Source organism: Eptesicus fuscus, chromosome 9, assembly GCF_027574615.1.
Source record: "Eptesicus fuscus isolate TK198812 chromosome 9, DD_ASM_mEF_20220401, whole genome shotgun sequence".
NCBI classification, from domain to species: domain Eukaryota; kingdom Metazoa; phylum Chordata; class Mammalia; order Chiroptera; family Vespertilionidae; genus Eptesicus; species Eptesicus fuscus.
In genome coordinates, this window is record NC_072481.1 from 23,996,978 (window position 1) to 24,015,694 (window position 18,717).

General features: G+C 51.3%; 1 pseudogene; it reads right to left on the reverse strand.

Moving 5' to 3' along the window:
* Positions 1-3,510: 3,510 nt before the first annotated feature.
* Positions 3,511-18,717, reverse strand: part of LOC103294882 (mediator of RNA polymerase II transcription subunit 27-like) — a 66,358-nt pseudogene continuing 51,151 nt past the window's right edge.

An 18,717-nucleotide genomic window follows, 5' to 3' on the forward strand; every position in this document is an offset into this window, starting at 1 on the left:
GCTTTCTCATCGTCTGTCTCTTTCCTGCTCTCGTCCCTTCTTCCCCAGGCTTCCTGCTCTGCTCTGTCTCCTATAACACCCCACACTGAAGCCAGGGGAGCTGCCCAAGTCACAGATCTGATGGCCTTGCCCCCAGGGTAAGCCTTTCCAGGGCTCCCCTGACCGACAGGGGAGAGTCCAAACCCCTGGGAATAGCAGCAGGGTCTTCCATGTCTGCCCAGGGCATCTCTCCAACCTGTCTCCCTCCTCCTGTCTGCCCACACTTAGCCTCTGTTGCCTCAACTACAAATTGGTAATGAAAACATCCACCTTGCAGGGCTATAGAGAGGGTTTGAGAGAACAGATCGAGCATCAAACCCAATGCCTAGAGGTGCCTGGAATGTGCTTACTACACTATGTGCCCACGTCGTGTACATCTAGAGAATTCCTACTCATACATCACAACCCAACTCAAGTGTCAGCACACCCATGAAGCCTTTCCCGATTGCCCACTCAGCCCTCGGCTCCAACAGAGCTCTTGCCTCTAACCCCATAGCAAATCAACATCCTCCTGCCTGACTGCACGTCCCCTGCGTGATCCTCATCTGCATCCGGCTCTGTCTCACCACCCTCGCGTCTGAGTTCCTCCGGGGCCAGGGCCAGGCCCGACTTCTCTCCAGCCTCCAGTAAGAAGGCCTGGCACACAGGAGAGATCCGCAGATGTTCCACTGAGTCACACTGAGTCATTCACGTCTTACTGAATTCCGGCACTTCCCCTGCCATTCATCAAAATAATAATAACTACACAGTATTGGTGGCTTCTTCTGAGCAGGCCCCTTCCAGGTGTGTATTTCAGCATAAATTCAATCCCTACAAACCCCCTATGAGGAAGGCACTGTGATTAGCCTTGTGTTCCAAATAGGGAAACTGAGGCTCGGGACGTTGTGTTTCATTCATATCCTAAGCCAAACACCCAGGACGTGGGGGAGCCAGACATGAACCCATGTGCTCTGTTCCCTTGTTTCTTTTTCTTTTGGCTTTTTATTTTGACATAATTTTAGATTTATAGAAGAGCTGAAAAGATGGTGGAGAGTTCCCATACGCCCTTCACCCAGCCTCATCTAATATTCATGTCTCAGAGAACTATGGGATAGTTCTCAATATTAAAAATTAACACCGGTACAATATTATTAACTAAACTACAGACATGAGTGGAATTTCCCCAGTTTGTCTCGCTGATGCCTTTTTCTGTTCCCGGACCTAATCCAGCACCCGCACCCGGCGTTCAGTCACACGTTCCCTGTCTCTAAGCTGTGACCCTGACTCTTGGGGAGCGCTAGTCAGGTATTCCGTACGATGTTCCTCCGTGGGGGTTTGTCGGGGGTTTTCTCTCGAACGTTCTGAGGTTACGGATTTGGGGAAGCTTATCACAGAGGCACAGAGCCCGTCTCCTTGTGTGACAATGGGCGCCCCCCTCGCCCCCCCATAGCGGCATGACTTGTTACTGGTGATGTTAACATTGATCACTTGCTCTCCCCACTGCAAAGTTAGTACTTTTCCGCATCTGCTCTTCACCGCCACAGTCCAATGCTCTCCATCAACGTCACTGGTGCCGGAGAAGAATGTGCCTCCCAGGCCCGGTGTTCAGAGAAACAAAAGCCCAGAACAAAAGGATTCTGGAGTTGCCTAAGGCAGGGGGCTGCCCGCACAGCACTTAGAACAACAGCAAAGGGCGTGCTCCCCACCGCCGCCGGACCCCCAGAAAGGCTTCCCGGGATGGCAGCGCTTAAGAGGGATTGAGACAGGCGGCAGGGAGGGAGGGCCCTGCCAGGCAGGGAACCGGCACCAGCGTGGGCATCCTCACAAGGAGCAGCCGGCAGCGATGGGACCTGAATAAGACGGCAGCGGCCAGACGAAAATCACATGAAGGTCAGCACCGCCACCCCCAGTCTCCAGGCAGGATGCCCCTGAAGCCGGCCCAGTCCCCTGGAAACATCGGCACGTGTACAGCACTTGGCTCCCCCTGGCATTTATCACAGCTGCCTTTGTTTCTAGATGCAGGCGGGCGTGCCAGTCTGAGCTCCCCCCTCTCCCCCCCAGCCTACCTCCCCGGGACTGCAGGAAGGGCGGGGCCCTGCACAGTCCTCCTGTCCTCCCACCCCCTTTTCCTCTGGGCACTGAGCCCGGAGCCTGACACACAGTAGGGGCTTAGCAGACGTGTGCGGGAAGGTGGGAAAGATGGCTGGCTCACTTCTGTGAGAAGCTTTGAGAAGAATAGTCTAAAGACATGTCGTGCCGCCCATCGCCTTCCAAGGCTCAAAAAATCATTTAAAAACCTGATGACTGTGAAATTTCAATTACGTTCACAAGGAGAGCTGGAGTGAACTGCTAGAAGGACAGAACAGCAGCTTTGCGTTGGAAAGGCCCAAAGGGCCTGAGAGAAGGGAAAGCAGGATGGGGACCAGCCTTGAAGCCACACCCATCTGCTTCCAGAGACCAGCTGCACATCAGACTTGAATTTATAGCCCTTGGAAGAGGGTACAGCTCCAGGGACGTTAGAGAACTGTAAGGATGGGTAAGTCAATGCCATGAACCCGCCATCAAACATAACTTAGTGCTCAGAGGCTACATTAATAGAGGTATAACATTCGTACAAAAGGAGGTGATAGGCCTGTTCTGCTCTATGCTTGTTAAATCACAATCAGAGACTGGGTTCGTAAAGACAAACTGGATTTTGTGCAGAGGTTGGGCTTCATGGATAAAGGTCTGGACTTAGCCAGTGAACAGATGGGAAGACTATTCCAGATGAAGGATAGTATGTGTGAAAAATCTGAGACACATGCTAACCGCGTCTGAGGAACTGAGAAAGGCCAGCATGGCTAAAAGAGAGAAAGCAAGTTGTAGCCAGACTTGAGGCTGGAGAAATGGGTGGTGGCCAAATCGGCAGGGTCTCATGCATCATATATAGTTTGGATTTTATCCCAGGAAAAAGAATCCTTAATCTATTATTTCATATTGTCCCGGGACCTACATTGGGCTAAGTCCCCAGACAACACACACACACACACACACACACACACACACACACGCAACTTGTCTGTGTCCAGAAGGGACACTGCATTGGGAGAGCTTCAAAGAAGCCACAAGTGGGGGATCCCCTGAGCCTTGACCTAATATTTGAACATGGCCCAGTGAAGAACGTGGCCAAAGCTGCCATTAGGTTATCTGGCCTTCAGGGGTCTCAGAGGACCAGCAGCTGGCAGGAAAGGCAACAGAATTACAAGATTTGTGCCCTTTTTTTTTTTTTTTTTTTTTTTTCAGGAAGGGGGAGAGGAGTCTTACCCTGAAGAAAACTAGGACCAGAGCTCATCTCTTTCCTGCTGCTACACTTCCCTTAAAGACAAAAGAAGTAACCATCCACTCCACTCTCCCTACAGTGTGCGCGGCCGGGTACCCACAGAGTAGGTACACATCTGCCTAAGGAGACCTCTGTAGGAGGTTCACTACAGCAAACCACAGACTATCATCACTTCATCCCTGGGGGAAGAGGGAGTCCCACTGCCCTCGCTCCTTTGTCACGTTTCCCAGATGCTGCTGCTGCTGCTGCTGCTGCTGCTGCTGCTGCTGGAACCTCCACCCCCCATTCTCCAGAAAGCTGACCATGTTGCTGGTGCTGCCCCCACACTGAACCAGAATGGACGCCTGACTCCCAGGTCAAAGTCCAGGAGCGGGGTGTCTGACTGGTCCTGAGCCTGTGCCCTGACAGCAAGGGAAGCTGGGAAAGGGAGTTTTCAGATGCTCGGCTGAGGCTGTCTGGTTCCCACCACGACTCAGAAGATGAAAGAATTCTCAGACATGGAATGGTGGTTCTGATGCGGGGAGGCCAACAAGTATGGTAGATGCCCGTTGCCGGTGGTTTTAACAACCCAGCCCCTGGTACCCATTTCTGTCCTGGCCAAGGCCCTCTTGATTTTAAGCAGCAGCAAGTTCAAGACTAGGAGTGATAGGGGTTGGGTTACAAGGCATCTGTGAGGCTCAGAGAACAGAGGGGCAGGAGCCAGCCTCTATCCAGGCAAATCCCTTAGGGTCTATGATCCCCAAACTCCATAAGACCCAGAATCCTCACGATCTTCTGCTAGAAACATAAGGAAGGGATTTGTGGATCCCCCACCTGGACAGACCCTCCATGTTGAAACCCAGTGTTCACTCCCAGTAGAGGCAGAAGGTCAAAGCCACCGACAGAATCTATGTGATGAGCTGAGCTGCCTTCCTTCCCCCCAAGGTAGTCAGTCTTGGGGGAGCCAAAGACAAGAGTTGTAAAGACTTTGTCTCAAAGACTAAACTAAAACTAAGAGGGACTCTCTGTCCCCTGCCTGCCCCCAACATATGCCTCGAAGTTCCTACTCCTTTAATCCCACATCAAGACACAGGAAGCTACCATGAGGCTGACTTCGCCCTTTCCCTCGAGTCCTAGGCTCCTAACCCCTTAGAGTCTGTCTGTCTGCACTTCTGCACCCTTCAAAGATGGAAAAACTACCCATGAGGCCAGGCCATCTGTCTTCTGGAAAACTCCTGCACCTTATAAAATCCCTTCCTGAGACCCCAAGTCCAGGGGGCCCCCCCTTGACAACAGCAGGATTCAAAGGCCAATATTCTGCCTCCATGCCCGCCCAGGAGGGAGCAGCGTCTGCCCACCAACACTCCCTCCCTTTCTTCCCAGGTCCTTACCTAAGACCAGGTAGAGGCTGGGAAGAAGGGCTCCCCCAGGGAAACATGCTAAAATTAAACCGCAATGAGAGCAGGATGGCTAAAGCTACCCCCGCCCCCATGATTAATTTAGGGCACGCCACACCACACTGTCCGTCTCTTCCCAGAAATTAGATGAAACCCTTAGGGAAGAGGAGCGATCGTGTTACATAATCACACACTTGAGACACCAACACCAACCCCCTTCCACGCCCTCCCCTTTAGCCTAGAGAAACGAATAATAATAATAATAATTAAGCCAGTCTATTTACAGTTCTGAAAATCAGCAGTTCCAGGCCACACCTGCTAGGGTCGAGCTGAGCTGTGGAAAGACTCCACAAGACGTCCCCAAGTCTGCCACACGGTAGCGGGCAAGAGGCGGGAGCTGCCAACATCCCCCCTTCGGGGAGAACACGAGGGCTATTTAGAACAGCTCGTGGAGGAGGTCAAGGAGAGGAAGCCGCGACTCTGAAGGGCATTTCATGTTGTGAAACCCAGCCAGCGGCCCAGGCTCATCACTCAACATAAGCCACACAGATGTATTTATATTTTGCACAAAAGAGGGAAATTACTTAGCCGTAGGGATCAATTCTTCAATCCAATGTTTCTAACTTGGCAATAAATTTATTCCACCATTTCCCTTTTCCTTTTCATCTTCTAGCAGCTAAAAGAAATAAGCCACCCTCTGGGGAGGCTGGGGGGGGCGGGATGGGGGGGCGGGGCCATGAAAGGAAGGAGGCTGGGGAGAAGCGAGGCACCACTCCAGGAGGCCACTCCCTGGGCAGCCTGGCTCTGTGGAGTGAGCACTGGAGTTGGGAGTGCAGAGACCAGAGGTGCAGGCCCTGGTTCGGTTGCTTTTCTGCTGCGTGAGGCATCCCGAGTGAGTCAGAACTCCCTTCCTTAATCCCTGCAATGGGGACAGCTATCCCAGGTCCCACCGGGGTGGTGTGAGAAGAAAATGAGAACAGATATATTCAGGTTTCCAGTCCAGCAACCCATACATCACCATGACTGATTGAAAATGAACTTGAATCTGATTGGATGGTGTGTCCCACAGCTTCTCCCTGCCCAGGTTGCATGGTCTGTGATGTGACAGAGACATCATCGCTTGAGTGAGAGAACATCTAGGCCATTTCCCAAGGCAAGAGACCACTTGGAGCCCCGTCCCCTACCCCAGCCCCTCAGAGACAGAGTGAAACGGCGATGTGTGTGACAGCCCTGGCCTCAGCCACCCAGAGCCCAGGGAGGCCTCCAGCCACGGGCAGGTATGAGGAATGGTACCCCCACCCCCACCCCCCGGCGTGGCACACCTTTTCTCTGGTGAAAATGCAGGCCATGTAAATGCACCTGCCGGTCAACGCGAGGCCGTGGTGGAGAAACAGCAACCTGGGAGGAAGCAAGCTCATAGGGCTCAGGGCCGGGGACGGGACAGGAAACTTGCTTGCTGAGATACCTGGAGCAGGAGGGGTGTGGATCGTCCAGGTGGAGGGAAGAGCCATGATGAAGACAAGGAAGCAAGCAGGTGCAGGGTCTGGGGGATGCTCAGGGTGGAGAAAAGGAGGAGAAAGACCATCCTTCGAGGCCTGTGCCGAGTGTCTCCTCTCCCAGGACCTCTGGTTGTGCTCCTGCTCCCAAGGTGACCACTGACCCTGTTCCTGGAAGGCTCCTTCCCACTGGCATTCAAGACCAAGTCTAGCACAGACCAGCCTCATCCGCATAGGCTCTCACTCCCCACACTCAGCGCCTTTGCTCCGGGCATGGCCTCCGCTGCCTTCCTTTTTATCCATTAAAACTCCCAGGGTCCTACCATGTCTAACTCAAATGCCCCCTAAAGCTTCCTCCTGAACTGTTGTCATCTGCTGTCCAAATCCTCAGAACGTTTGTCCTTTGGGGGGTTGGGGGGCTCCTTGTGTACCTTGTCCTGTTGCACCGACACCTATTCAAAACCAACTATTTGCTGAGGGTGGATAAATACACGTGCCATTGCGTACAACGGAACACCACTCAGCAATAAAAAGGAACAAGTCACCTGTACATACAACAACATGGGTCTCAAAAATAGTATGCTGAGTAAAAGAAGCTAAACATAAGAGCACATGCTATGTGAGTCCCTTTATAGAAAGTCTTAGAAGAGGCGAACCTAATCTACGGTGATAGAAAAGCAGACAGTGGCTGCCTTTGGGGACAAGGGCATTGACTAGAAAGGGATGGGCAGGTCATGGGGATGCCCTAGGGTGATGAGAATGTTCTGGTCTGAGCTGGCTTAGCCACGTGTGGTGACTGAGCACCTGGAACATGGTTGTCTGGACTGAAGTGTGCCGTAGGCATAAAATATACCCTGGTTTTCAAAGACTTGGGATGAGTAAAAACAACATAAAATATCTCATTAATGAATTTCTATACTGGTTACATAGTGAAATGAACATCTCACTATATCCATTATTTTGGATATACTGGATTAAGTAAATATGCTATTAAAATTAATTTCACCTGTTCCTTTTTTTATTGATTTCAGAGAAAGGCAGGGAGAAGGATAGAGAGAGAGAAACATCAATGAGAGAGAAACATCATCCATCAGCTGCCTCCTGAATTCCCGCTCCTAGGGATCGAGCCCACAACCCGGACTTGTGCCTTGACCAGGAATCAAACTGTGACCTCCTGGTTCATGAGTTGTTGCTCAACCACTGAGCCACATGACCCAGACTCACCTGTTTCTTTTTACTTCTTTAATAAGGCTACTAGAAAATGTTAAATTACCTACGTGGCTCACATTGTATTTCCTGGGGCAACACCGCTATAGAACCTGATTAAGGTGCTGGTTACATGGGAGGACACATTTATCAAAAACTCATCAGAATGTACCCAAAAGACCTGTGCATTTCACTATATGTAAATTACACCTCAATGATAAAAATTTTCTTGAGCACATACTATGTGCTGTCAGGCACTGTATTATGCATTTTCTGTAGAAAAAAACAGACCCAGTCCCTGTTCAGTCTAGTCCAGTGGTCGGCAAACTCATTAGTCAACAGAGCCAAATATCAACAGTACAACGATTGAAATTTCTTTTGAGAGCCAAATTTTTTAAACTTAAACTTCTTCTAATGCCACTTCTTCAAAATAGACTCACCCAGGCCGTGGTATTTTGTGGAAGAGCCACACTCAAGGGGCCAAAGAGCCGCATGTGGCTCACGAGCCGCAGTTTGCCAACCACGGGTCTAGTCAAAGAAACTGACTTTAATCAAATGATGGCTCTGAAAAACGATCTCCTCTCAATCCCAAGTTAACACTGTTGAGGCAGGAACTCATTTGGACATCTCTGTCCCCCTCGCTGCTAGCCCGGGGAGGGGTGCATTCTAGGTGCTCAGTAAATTCTGATGCACAGAATTGAACTAATGAATTAGCTAAAATTCGTTTTCTGAACAGGCAGGTAAGCAGAGTCTACCTGGAGAACGTTGCTACCTTTGAGCCAAACCAGCTAGCATATTGGAGCTTTAGTCTTTCTGTAAAATTTCCAGGGGCAGAGTCTATCACTGTTTTTGGTTGCTCCTTTGGGATGTAATCTTGGTATAAATCATGAAACCTTTTGGTTAAATACTCTAAGGCTCCTGGGTAAATACTGTGAGAAGCAGGGCGGTCGGAATTAATCAAAGGAAATAGATTTTCCTCCTTAAATTAGAGTGTGTGTATACATGGACTACTTCTTTTTTCCTAGAGATTTTGGAGGTAACGTGTGTTAGCAAATGTCCACACGGAACAGGTGCTTCCCAGCATGGTGGACTCACGTACGTAGCGTTTTGGGAAAGGCTTGTAAATAGGCCCAGTCGGGTTTTTTTCCAAGATCCTCGGGCCTTGGTAGGAGAGTCTCTCCTTGCCTATCAGCTCAGCGCGCTCTCTTGGCAAAGCCTACATCCACCCATCTGAGGACTAAAGGAGAACCGCTCAAGCAGTCCCCGTTTGCTGATGCGGTTTTAAAGAAAGCCACCCCAGGGCCGATAGAAGTCGTTGAAATGTGTGGATCCCTTAGAAGCCACTGAAATAAGAACCCAACTTGTAGCTGCAGAAAGAGCTTTTCTATGGACTCACGTGGGGGCAGTTATTGACTCCTGCCCTGAGCTGAGCCTGCGCAGGGACCAGGAGTCCAGGAGACACCCAGAGGGTCAGGCGAGGTCCCTGCCCTCCAGAGTCACACATTCTAGTGGTGGAAGCATAACATGCACAGTCACTGCCAAGTCACAGGTAAGCAGGGCCCAGTGAGGGCTTTTGGGGGGCAAAGGGAAGGGTGAGTATCATCCCACTCTGGGGAAAGCTGGGCAGGTTTCTGGGCACAGCCTCTGTGCCAAGCATGGCGCTGGGCTCAGGGTCTATACACACGGCTCAGAACCGTCTCCTGCTTCCTCCCTAAACCTCGGGCTCCCCGCAGCAGCCGGAGAGACCACTTAAAATCATAAATCAGATCATGTCACTCTTCTCGTTAAAAACATTCAATGGCATCCAACGGAACTTAGAATAAAGCTCCACTTTCTTGACATGGTTGTATTAGTCAGCTTCTACTACGTAACAAACCGCCCCAAAACCGAGCGGCCTAAAACAACAGCAATGTATTACCACACGTCTGCAGGTCAGCCGGCTCAGATTGACTAGGCTGGCTGTGTTCTATGTGTCTTCGAGCCAGAAGGTCAGCCTGAGTCATTTTTTTCTCATTATGGCAGGTGCAAGAGAGCAATCAAAATATACAAACCTTCTCAAGGCCTAAGCTAGGAACTTCCAGACAAATATCATTGGCCAAAGAAAATCCCATGGCCAAGGCCAAGGGCCAGGGGCAGCAAGAACACTCCACCACAGTGAGCCATGGCAAGTGTGCGGGTCAAGTGAGCGGTTAAGGATGGGAGCCAATAATGCAATCACGATCTATTGTCCACCTCCACCTGCAGATTCACCTCGGATCACGTCACCCCCTTTCTTTGTTCCAACCACCCTGGCCTTGTTCACGGCCTCAGAGGCAACAAGCTCTCTCTCCCATCGGAGGGCCTTTGCAGAGTTCTCCCCTCGGCCTCCGAGAGTCTTTTCCTCGCTCTTGGAAAGATGGCTCTCGTCCATCCTTCTACTCTCCCCTTAAATGCCACTTCCTTAAAAAGGCCTTTCAGAGCTCCCAACTAGAGTCCTCTCCTTCTCCGCGGTGCCTTTCAGCAGTCCCCTCACAAGCTGCGGTTATATTTGGGGTTTTAATTGTTAGTTGCCTTTGCCGTCACTGAAGCGTAAGTTCCGCAAGGAAAGACCACGTGTCCGTTTTGTTCACCAAATCATATCCCCAAGGCCTGGCGTAGTGAGTGACTGGCACATAATAGATGCTCAATTTTCAGAAAACTACTCCAAGACCATGTGGATTCCTGCAACAGAGAGGAGTTGTCAGGTCTGCTCCAACCACGAAGACAAGAGGAGAAACAGTCCAGAGATGGAAGACACTGATGACGCCTTGCCACGCTAGCAATCAGCAGCTATGCGTCGATGCAGGTTGCCCAGGACCAAACCAGAGAGGGTCGGACCTGCATTACCACCATCTGTCCATCATCCAGATATCATTGATGACATGTACACATAAGGAACTATTTGACATTGAAACTGGGTCTCAGAACTGTTGGACATTGAAATTGGGACTCAAACTTTTTTGTTATTATATGTTTTAAAAAAAATAGATGCTCAGATCACATTGGAATACATAAATGAAAGCGTTACTGACGTTACATTTGAGCAGACCTTTGAGGAAGGCTGGAGTTTGAAAAGCAGACGGGAGAAAAGGCGCTCAGGGCAGAAGCAGCAGCCCAGGCCAGTGGTTCTCAAAGTGTGGTCCCTGGGCCAGCAGCAGCAGCATCCCCTGTGAACTCGCCAGAAACGCACACGCTCAGGCCCGGGCACAGGCCTATGAAACCATGGCCTCTAGGGCGGGGCTGGGCATCTGTGTTTTAACAAGCTCTTTAGAGGATTCTGACGCGGGCCTGAGCCAGGGGCAGGAAATTTATTTTCTGTAAAGAACAAGATGGTAAATATTTTAGGTTTTGAGGCTCATTGAGCCCCTGCTACAATTACTCACCGCCGCTGTTGTAGAGTGAAAGCAGCCACAGACCATGTGCAAATGAATGGGCGGGGCTGTGTTCCAATAAAAAAAAAATCTTACCGACAAAAGCAGGCAGATTTGGTTTTGGGGCTGTAATATTCCCCCCTCCCCCGCTTAAGCAAAGGTATGTGTGTTACAATGTACACTATTTATGCTCACAATTCACACCTTTAGCAAAAGGAATTAAAATTTCAAAGCTGAAAAAAAATTTGTATATAAAAATACTATTTATTCTACAAATTAATCGGTGCCTTTTCTGCACCAGGCATTCAACATACAAAAATGAGGATGTATCCACAACCTTCCTAAACCGCAACTCAGCTGAGCACCGCTTCTGAGCCAGCAGCTGTGGAGGTCTCAGGGGGATGGCCGCTCCCTTCAGAGGACCCTGTGGTCCCTGCGCCTGCCAGGCCTCTGCTCTGGGTCTTGCCCACTTGCCCCCTGGCTGGTTGGGGAAGTGTCTGGCGTGGAAGCTGTGCTGGTAAAAGGAGGGGCAGGAGGCTTCCGGCTGAGCTACGATGGTCATATTCTGGATACAGTTTTTATTTAATCTCTACAGTGTTTTGACATTGTCTTTGGAGCAGAGGGAGACATGGCCCTGGGAGGGGCCAGGTGACAAGAGAGAGAGAATGTCAGGTGGGAACTTGGATAAGCAGATGATAGCTCTGGAAAAGAGGGCCAGGGGCAACCCATTGCTGGCTGTCCCCAGGAGCCAACACCCCCATCCCCTCCCGCCCCGCTCCGAAAGGAACTGGAATGACGATAGCGTTTTGGGAAGCTCTTTGTTGCCCCCTTTCTGGGGGAGCCAGAGTCTTCCGAGGGATGCTTCTCTAAGACCAAGTCTCAGGTGGGCCAGGATGGGACGGAGAGGAGGACCCCGTGGCTGTTGTGCAGAAACAGGGTGAGGAGGGGACCTGTCCGTGGCTCCTGTGCTTTCCCTGCAAAAGCAGCCTCGCCGGAGCTGGACCCGTTCCTGGCTCAGTGCTCCTCAGCCCCGTTTCTTCCCAAAGCCACGTCCACCTTCGTGCCCAGTTACGGCAGGAACAGCATGCGTTCACTCCTGCAAAGCTAACCTGCCACAAACGGCATTGCACTGGCTGGCAGGGAAACCTGGGGGTGCCCGCTTGCTGGTCCCCGGAGACCCCACCTCTTCTGAACCGGCTGCAGCCAGAGATCGGGGCCGAAGCAGCCTCTCCGGTTCCCTGACAGCTCAAGCTTCTCCTTAATTTGATGATTCTTGAGATAGTGGGAAGCTCTTAGCTCCCTTCTTACAAGGGCAGGTTTAAGTGAAACCAAATGGACTTCCAGCACCGTTTCAATCACCTGTCTGCAAGGCTTGATTGAACTCGCTGGTCAGGAAGATGGGATTCAATCAATGTTCATCCAGAAGAGCAAATTCCTCCTAAAAATTGCTTTGCATGTTATTAACTAATAGCAACGCTCCCCGTCTCCCGGGGAACCCCAGGTCGCATCTTGAGAAGAGGCACACGATGCCCTGGAAGGCGTGATTTATCTTGGCAATTTCGTTTGGATCCATTCTGTAGCTCTGTTGGCAGATGGGACGAGGGGCATTTGACTTTCTCGAGGGCAGAAGCCGCAGGTGCCGGAGGCAGGACTGGGTGGGGCGATGATGATCAGGCCCTACGGTGGCTTTCATAAAACAGTCCCAGTCCCTCTGGACTGACTGTGGGATCCTCCCCTTGGGGGACACGGCCCTGGCTTTGGAGTTGGTCAGTTGGCTCTGCTGGCTCCTGGCTGTGTGGCCTGAGATGCGTTGCTTTGCCCCTCGATCCTCAGTTTTCTTAACTGTGAAATGGGGAGAATGCCACCCCTGGTAAGGCTGTCATGAGGAATAAATGCGACACCGGCTCACCTGTGCTCTATGATTGCCTCGCTGTTAGATAGCTGGTCTCCTTTTGTCCAGCCAGGGTTCAAACCTATGGGCTTCCTAAGGGTGGGGCTTATGTCTGTTGCATTCACAATCTAGCACATAGTAGGTGCTCAATAAATGTATTGAATCTACAAGTGAATGATAGGACCCAGGATGGCTAACGTGAGCTCCAACTACCACCAAAGACACCCACTGGGACCACTGCCGAGGGGCGTCCGCTCTCAGCCTGGCCTTTCTGCACCCTGGGCTCGGGTCTCCCTGGGCTGGGGTCTCCCCAGACTCTGGGCTTTGAGGAAACCTCAAGAGGATCCAAGAGTCAGGCTTGAACCCTCATTGGGGTCTGTGGGAACAGGAGCCTCGACCTCCTGTGGTTTCCCCTGCCCCCTCCGCCTCTGTGGTTGGAGACTGCAATTAATTATGCCGTGTAATTAGATAAAGAATATTCATTTCTCATTAATGGTGGTACACTCTGGCTCTGTGGCTGAGTTCCTTATGTTTTAATTAAGCGGGGCTCCTGAAAGCTGCGTGGCTCCTCGCGAGTGCTCCCTCTTAGAATGAACAGTCACTTAGAATGTTAAGTGAAGAATTCCTTCCCCGAGTTAATTACCTCAAAATTAGTTTAATCACAGCTCATTTAAACTTATCTAAACAACAGCACAAGGAGTTCCAGGAAACAGAGGTTCTGACATTGCTTGTTAGAGTTTTAAAAAGTAATGATAACATAAAAGTCCCTCCTGGAGGGCAGCAGCGGCCCCTGGCTTGTGGGCTGAGACATGTTCCCAGCATCAGAATTTAACCACGAGCTTGGACATTTGGCCACATCCTGGGCCAACAGCCCCATCTGGAGCGGACGCGGTGGGGGGGGGGGGGGAACGGGCAGGCACAGGGTGCTGAGGACCCTGGCTGCTCTCAGAGGGAATACAAAGCCTCAGGCCTAAGCCCTGACTGCCTCTTAGACCAAACACCCCATGCCTCCCCATTGGTTCTCAGGTCAGAGGTACCTGGGGGTGTGGTCAGGTCTGGCCCCTCCCTCCTGGGCATGAACAAATGAGTGTCTGTGCAGAGAAGGTAACAAGGCCCTGGACTCTCTCCCATCCAGCACAAGGCCTGGCACCCTGTAGGCACTCAATATGCATTTATTGAATGAATGAATGAATGAATGAATGAATGAATGCCCAACCATGTGGTCCTAGAAGACAGAGCTAGGATCAGCAGCTAAACTGCCAGGTTTTAGTTCCCTCAAGAACAAGACTATCTTCCAGAAAAGTCTTTCTGAGTCAGTGGCTTTCAACCTGTCTCATCTCATGGTGCACATAAACTAATTACTAAAATTCTGTAGCACGGCAAAAAATACATGTTTTGCGATCTGAAAAAAAAAAAATAGGTATAATTTTAATGCATTCACATTATTGTTGTGTTGGCTCTTATCATTGTCTTATTTGACAGTCCAAGGGGAAAGAGGTCAATGCCCCTGGCTAAATAGTCATGTATTGCATGGTTTTTTGTTTGGTTTTTTAATATATTTTTATTGATTTCAGAGAGGGAGGACGAGGGAGAGAGCGATAGAAACATCAGTGATGAGAGAGAACCATTGATCAGCTGCCTCCTGCACGCCCCCCACTGGAGATCAAGCCCACAACCCTGGCATGTGCCCCAACCGGGAATTGAACCATGACCTCCTAGTTCATAGGTGGATGCTCAACCACTGAGCCACGCCAGCCGGGCAGGTATTGCATGTTTTAGAAATTCATGTGCCTGTTCCAGCTCACCGGGTGAAAATCGCTGCCCTGGGCCGTCCTGGAGGAACACTGATGAAGGCTGAGTCCTTTACATCAAGCATCTCATTTAATCCTGCAGCATAAGGACGATTATCATCCTCGTGTCACAGATGGGAAAACTGGCACAGAGAGGTGACAGAGGACTAATACCGTCAAGATTTAAATTAAATTAAATGTTAAAAAAAGAGGTGACAGAACATGCCCAAGGTCACATTGATAATAAAAAGGCTTTGAGCCCAGACAGTCAGGCCTCTCTGAGAAGGAGTGAGTTCCGGGCCTGGGAGTGTGCGAGCAGAGGCTGGAGGCCCACACGCCTCAGGATGCTCTGGAGCAGGGGTGGGGAACCCTTGTTCTGCCAAGGGCCATCTGGGTACGTATAGCGTCATTCTCAGGCCGTACAAAATTATCAGCTTAAAAATTAGCCTGTTTAATTAACTCACCCCTAATGCCTTGGCAGGACCAGACCAAATGATTCCGTGGGCCTTATACGGCCCGCGGGCCAGACATTCCACACCCCTGATCGAGAGGGAAGCCCTAGGTGGAATGGAAAAGACTGAGACTGGGTGGCCTGTGGGCCCCTGTTGTGCCATCACTTGGGAGGGTTTGAAGCATCAGGCATCCCCACCTGCCCTGAGAACACCCACTCCTACCCTGGGGGTTGGAAGGGGACTGAGCGCCCCTGCAGATAAGCACCTGCCCGCAGGGGCGAGCAGCCAGCAGGAGGCTCAGCGCTCCCTCCTTGCAGAAAGCCCAGGGCCTGGGAGTGGAGGAGGCTGGAAATTATTTATCTGCATCCTCTGTTCCACACAATTGGCTTTCCTTTGCCAACTCCCTGTTGGGGTGGGAATGCACAAAAAGCCTGGAAGGGGCATCGAGCCATCATAAATGCCTTTCAAAAATAAAGAGGCCCCCTCCCTGCTGTAGAAATCATTCGCTCTGGCAGCCCCACCCTCCCTGTCCCTTCTGGCCAGTCCCAGGTCACCCTGGCTCTCCAAAAGACCCAGTAGCTCCCAGCAAGGGTCCAGAACTTCCCAGCCATTACCTGTCCCCTCTTCCACCCCCTCCCTCCTCCCCCAGGAGAGGTGGCAACACTGCTGAGACACCGTGTAATTCTGGCTGTCACTGCCCTAATTACACCTCATGGTCCCCGCCACCACCGTGCACCCTGTGCTGCCTGCTGCCTGCATAATGGGCCTTTTTTTTTTTTTTTAAGACACTCTCTCCTTTTCACAGCAGCCTTTTGAAGGCAAAAATTTCTCACACAATGTCGCTTAATGACAGCACAGCTCAACGATTCCCAGCCCCCCAGTTCCCTTCCCCTCTCTCTCTCCTTTCTCTCACTCTCTCTCCCCTCCCCCCCCCTTTTTTTTACTTGATAATCAACATAATTGTCATAATCACCCTGGAGTTAAGAGAACTGTGCCTGGGACATTTCAATCAATTATAAAGTGACCTAATAAAAGGTGAAAGTGGTCTGTGTGAGAAGGAGGCTGCAGGGAGGGGAGGCAGACACACCAGCCCACAGGGGCCCGTGCGGACTCACACAGGCACACACGTGCACACGCCACGCCGTGCACACGCCACACACCAGGCCCTGACGCCTGACAAGAAGGGAATCAGAGACCAGCACAATTTCCTCTGATGCCTAAGAACCAAGGGCAAGATCAGATCCTCTGGGAGAGACCCAAAGAGCCCGCCTACACCAAGCCCCATAATTAGCAGAAACCCCTTCTCCGGGCCAAACCCTGTGCAGAGAGCCTCCGCCAGTAGTAGATTTGAATCTGTCCCAGTCCAGCCTCTCTCTGGCTCCCTGTTTAATCTCTCCAAGCCTCGCCACACGCATCTGAAAAACGGGGTAGCAAACCGACCCAATAAGGTTCTGGTGAAGACCCGATGTTCTGAACACATTCTCCCAAGTAAAACCTCTCTAGATTAATCTCTATCCCAGTGTATTCATTTGCTTCCTTCACAGTACTTACAACAATTACACATGTAGCTGTTCACTGGACACCTCCTCCCACTCTGACTATCAGATCTTTGAGGGCAGCTGTATTCACAGGGAGAGCGTGCCAGGTTTAAGAGCACAGACTCCAGAGCTCAACTTGCTGAGCCACCGCCTCGTAGCTGTGTGACCTTGACCTCGACATCTGTAAAATGGGATAATAATAGCACTCCCTTTCAGGACTGTGAAAATTAGACGATATATTATACAACAAGTGCTGGCTTGTCGTAAGTAAGGCATCTCCCACTATGTCATTTGTGGTGATAGCCTCACCCCAAACACCTCCAACAGTGCCTGGCCTTGTGTAGACACGCCATAGAGATACAGCTCTTAGCACTCCGAGTTTAGTATGCGGTCAGCATTCGATACGTTTTAGCCAGAGACTTGTACCAGGACCACAGGAATTTATCATCTTCATCGCCATTATTCCTACCTCCAGGTACAGTTCCCACTGCATCAGCGATAGCTGACCCCATGGCTCAGGTGAGAAGTTGAGGCCAGGGTGGCTTTCTAGGAATGTCCCGCTGGATTGGGGCAGTGAGGACCCGCCCCTGTCCTCCAGGCCTCGGAGCTTCCCCTACGCGGAGGCCTTGCCAGCAGCTGGCTCCGGAGGTGTTTAATAAACAGCCTGAGGCTCCGTTAATAAGCCGGGGTGCCTCTCCCGCAGACACCCGCCAAAGCCCGGAGTCAAATCTGCTTTTGAAGTGTTGGGGCCTCGGAGGAGTGAGCTCTGCCAGGGGCTCCGAGCCATCTGCCACCAGCCTGGGCTGAGGGTGAGGACTGAGCCAGCGGGGAGCAGCAGCAGGTGGAGGGCTGTGCCCCGCAGCCTGGGCCGCTGTCTCTCCAGCAGGGAGGGTTGGGAGGAAGGACTCAGGCCTCTGTGCACACCACCCCCACCCCACGCCTGTCTCAGCGGTCAGCCCCCCTGGGGAAACAGCCAATCAGGAGGCCCTGGGGCTCAGCAGAAGCGGGCGGGGTCTTGGCCAGAGCCTTGTAGCAGGACCACAGGAAAGTTCTAGGTGGGAGGAGCCCCTCTACCCAAAGGGAATAGATCAGCTCAAAGCAAATAAGGTCAAGCCGGGGTCAAATCCTTAGATGCCTTAGAAAAAGATTTTAGTACCATCCCCTCTCCCGCTGCAAAATTCCAAATAAAATTTGATTTTTGCCAACGACACACATCTTACAGGAATTACGAAGGCAGATGTGTCATGGTCGTGGGCTCTGGAACCAGTCAGCCTGGGTTGAAAGCCTGACTTCAGGCAAGTGACTGGAATTTCTGTGCCTCAGTTTCCTCGCCTTTGAGTGGAGTTGACAGTTACTTCTTAAAGTGGTTGTGAGGATTAAGGGGATAGTATACACTAAGTTCTCATCGACAGGGTCTGTGACTTTAAGCAAAATGACTTTATAACGAACCCAATTTTACCACAGGCTAATTCAGGGGTCCTCAAACTTTTTAAACAGGGGGCCAGTTCACTGTCCCTCAGACCGTTGGAGGGCTGGACTATAGTTTTTAAAAAAAAAAAAACTATGAACAAATTCCTATGCACACTGCACATATCTTATTTTGAAGTAAAAAATCAAAACGGCAAAAACACCCGCATGTGGCCCTCGGGCCGTAGTTTGAGGACGCCTGGGCTAATTGATACAAACAAGAGCTCATTCCTCCAGCATCTCATCGTTATAATGACCTCCGAGGAGCTGCTGCACATAGAACAAAACCTGCCACAGAACCAACGCCCATGAAAGGTTAGTATTATCATGTGTTTTAAAATTAAACTGTCTGCTTTGCAGGTCTTCAGATTGCAAAACCCTGCATAGGTTCACTGGGGCTGCGGGTTTCCCCTCTGTGCCTGCCCTAAGCACACGCTCAGGCTCACTCCCGGCGCCACCAGGACCTCTGAGACCAGCAGCTGCCGGGTGCCCGAGCCACAGGATCTGGGGGAGGGGCATCAGCAGTCCCTGGGGCCAGGCTCCATGTCTGGAGGGGCGGGCACAAAGCCCTTCCTAGACAAGCTTCAGGGCCAGGCAGGTTCCCACAATGGGGAGGGAAGGCGGGGGTGGGGGGTGGGGAGACAGGGGGACCCATTTGCCAAAACCAAGCACAGGAGCACCACAGGGGAAGAGGACTCAGAGCAGCCCAAGGGTACTAGGCTTCAGTCCCTCCTGGTGGGAGCAGGGATGCCCCCCCCTGACTCCACCCCCATCC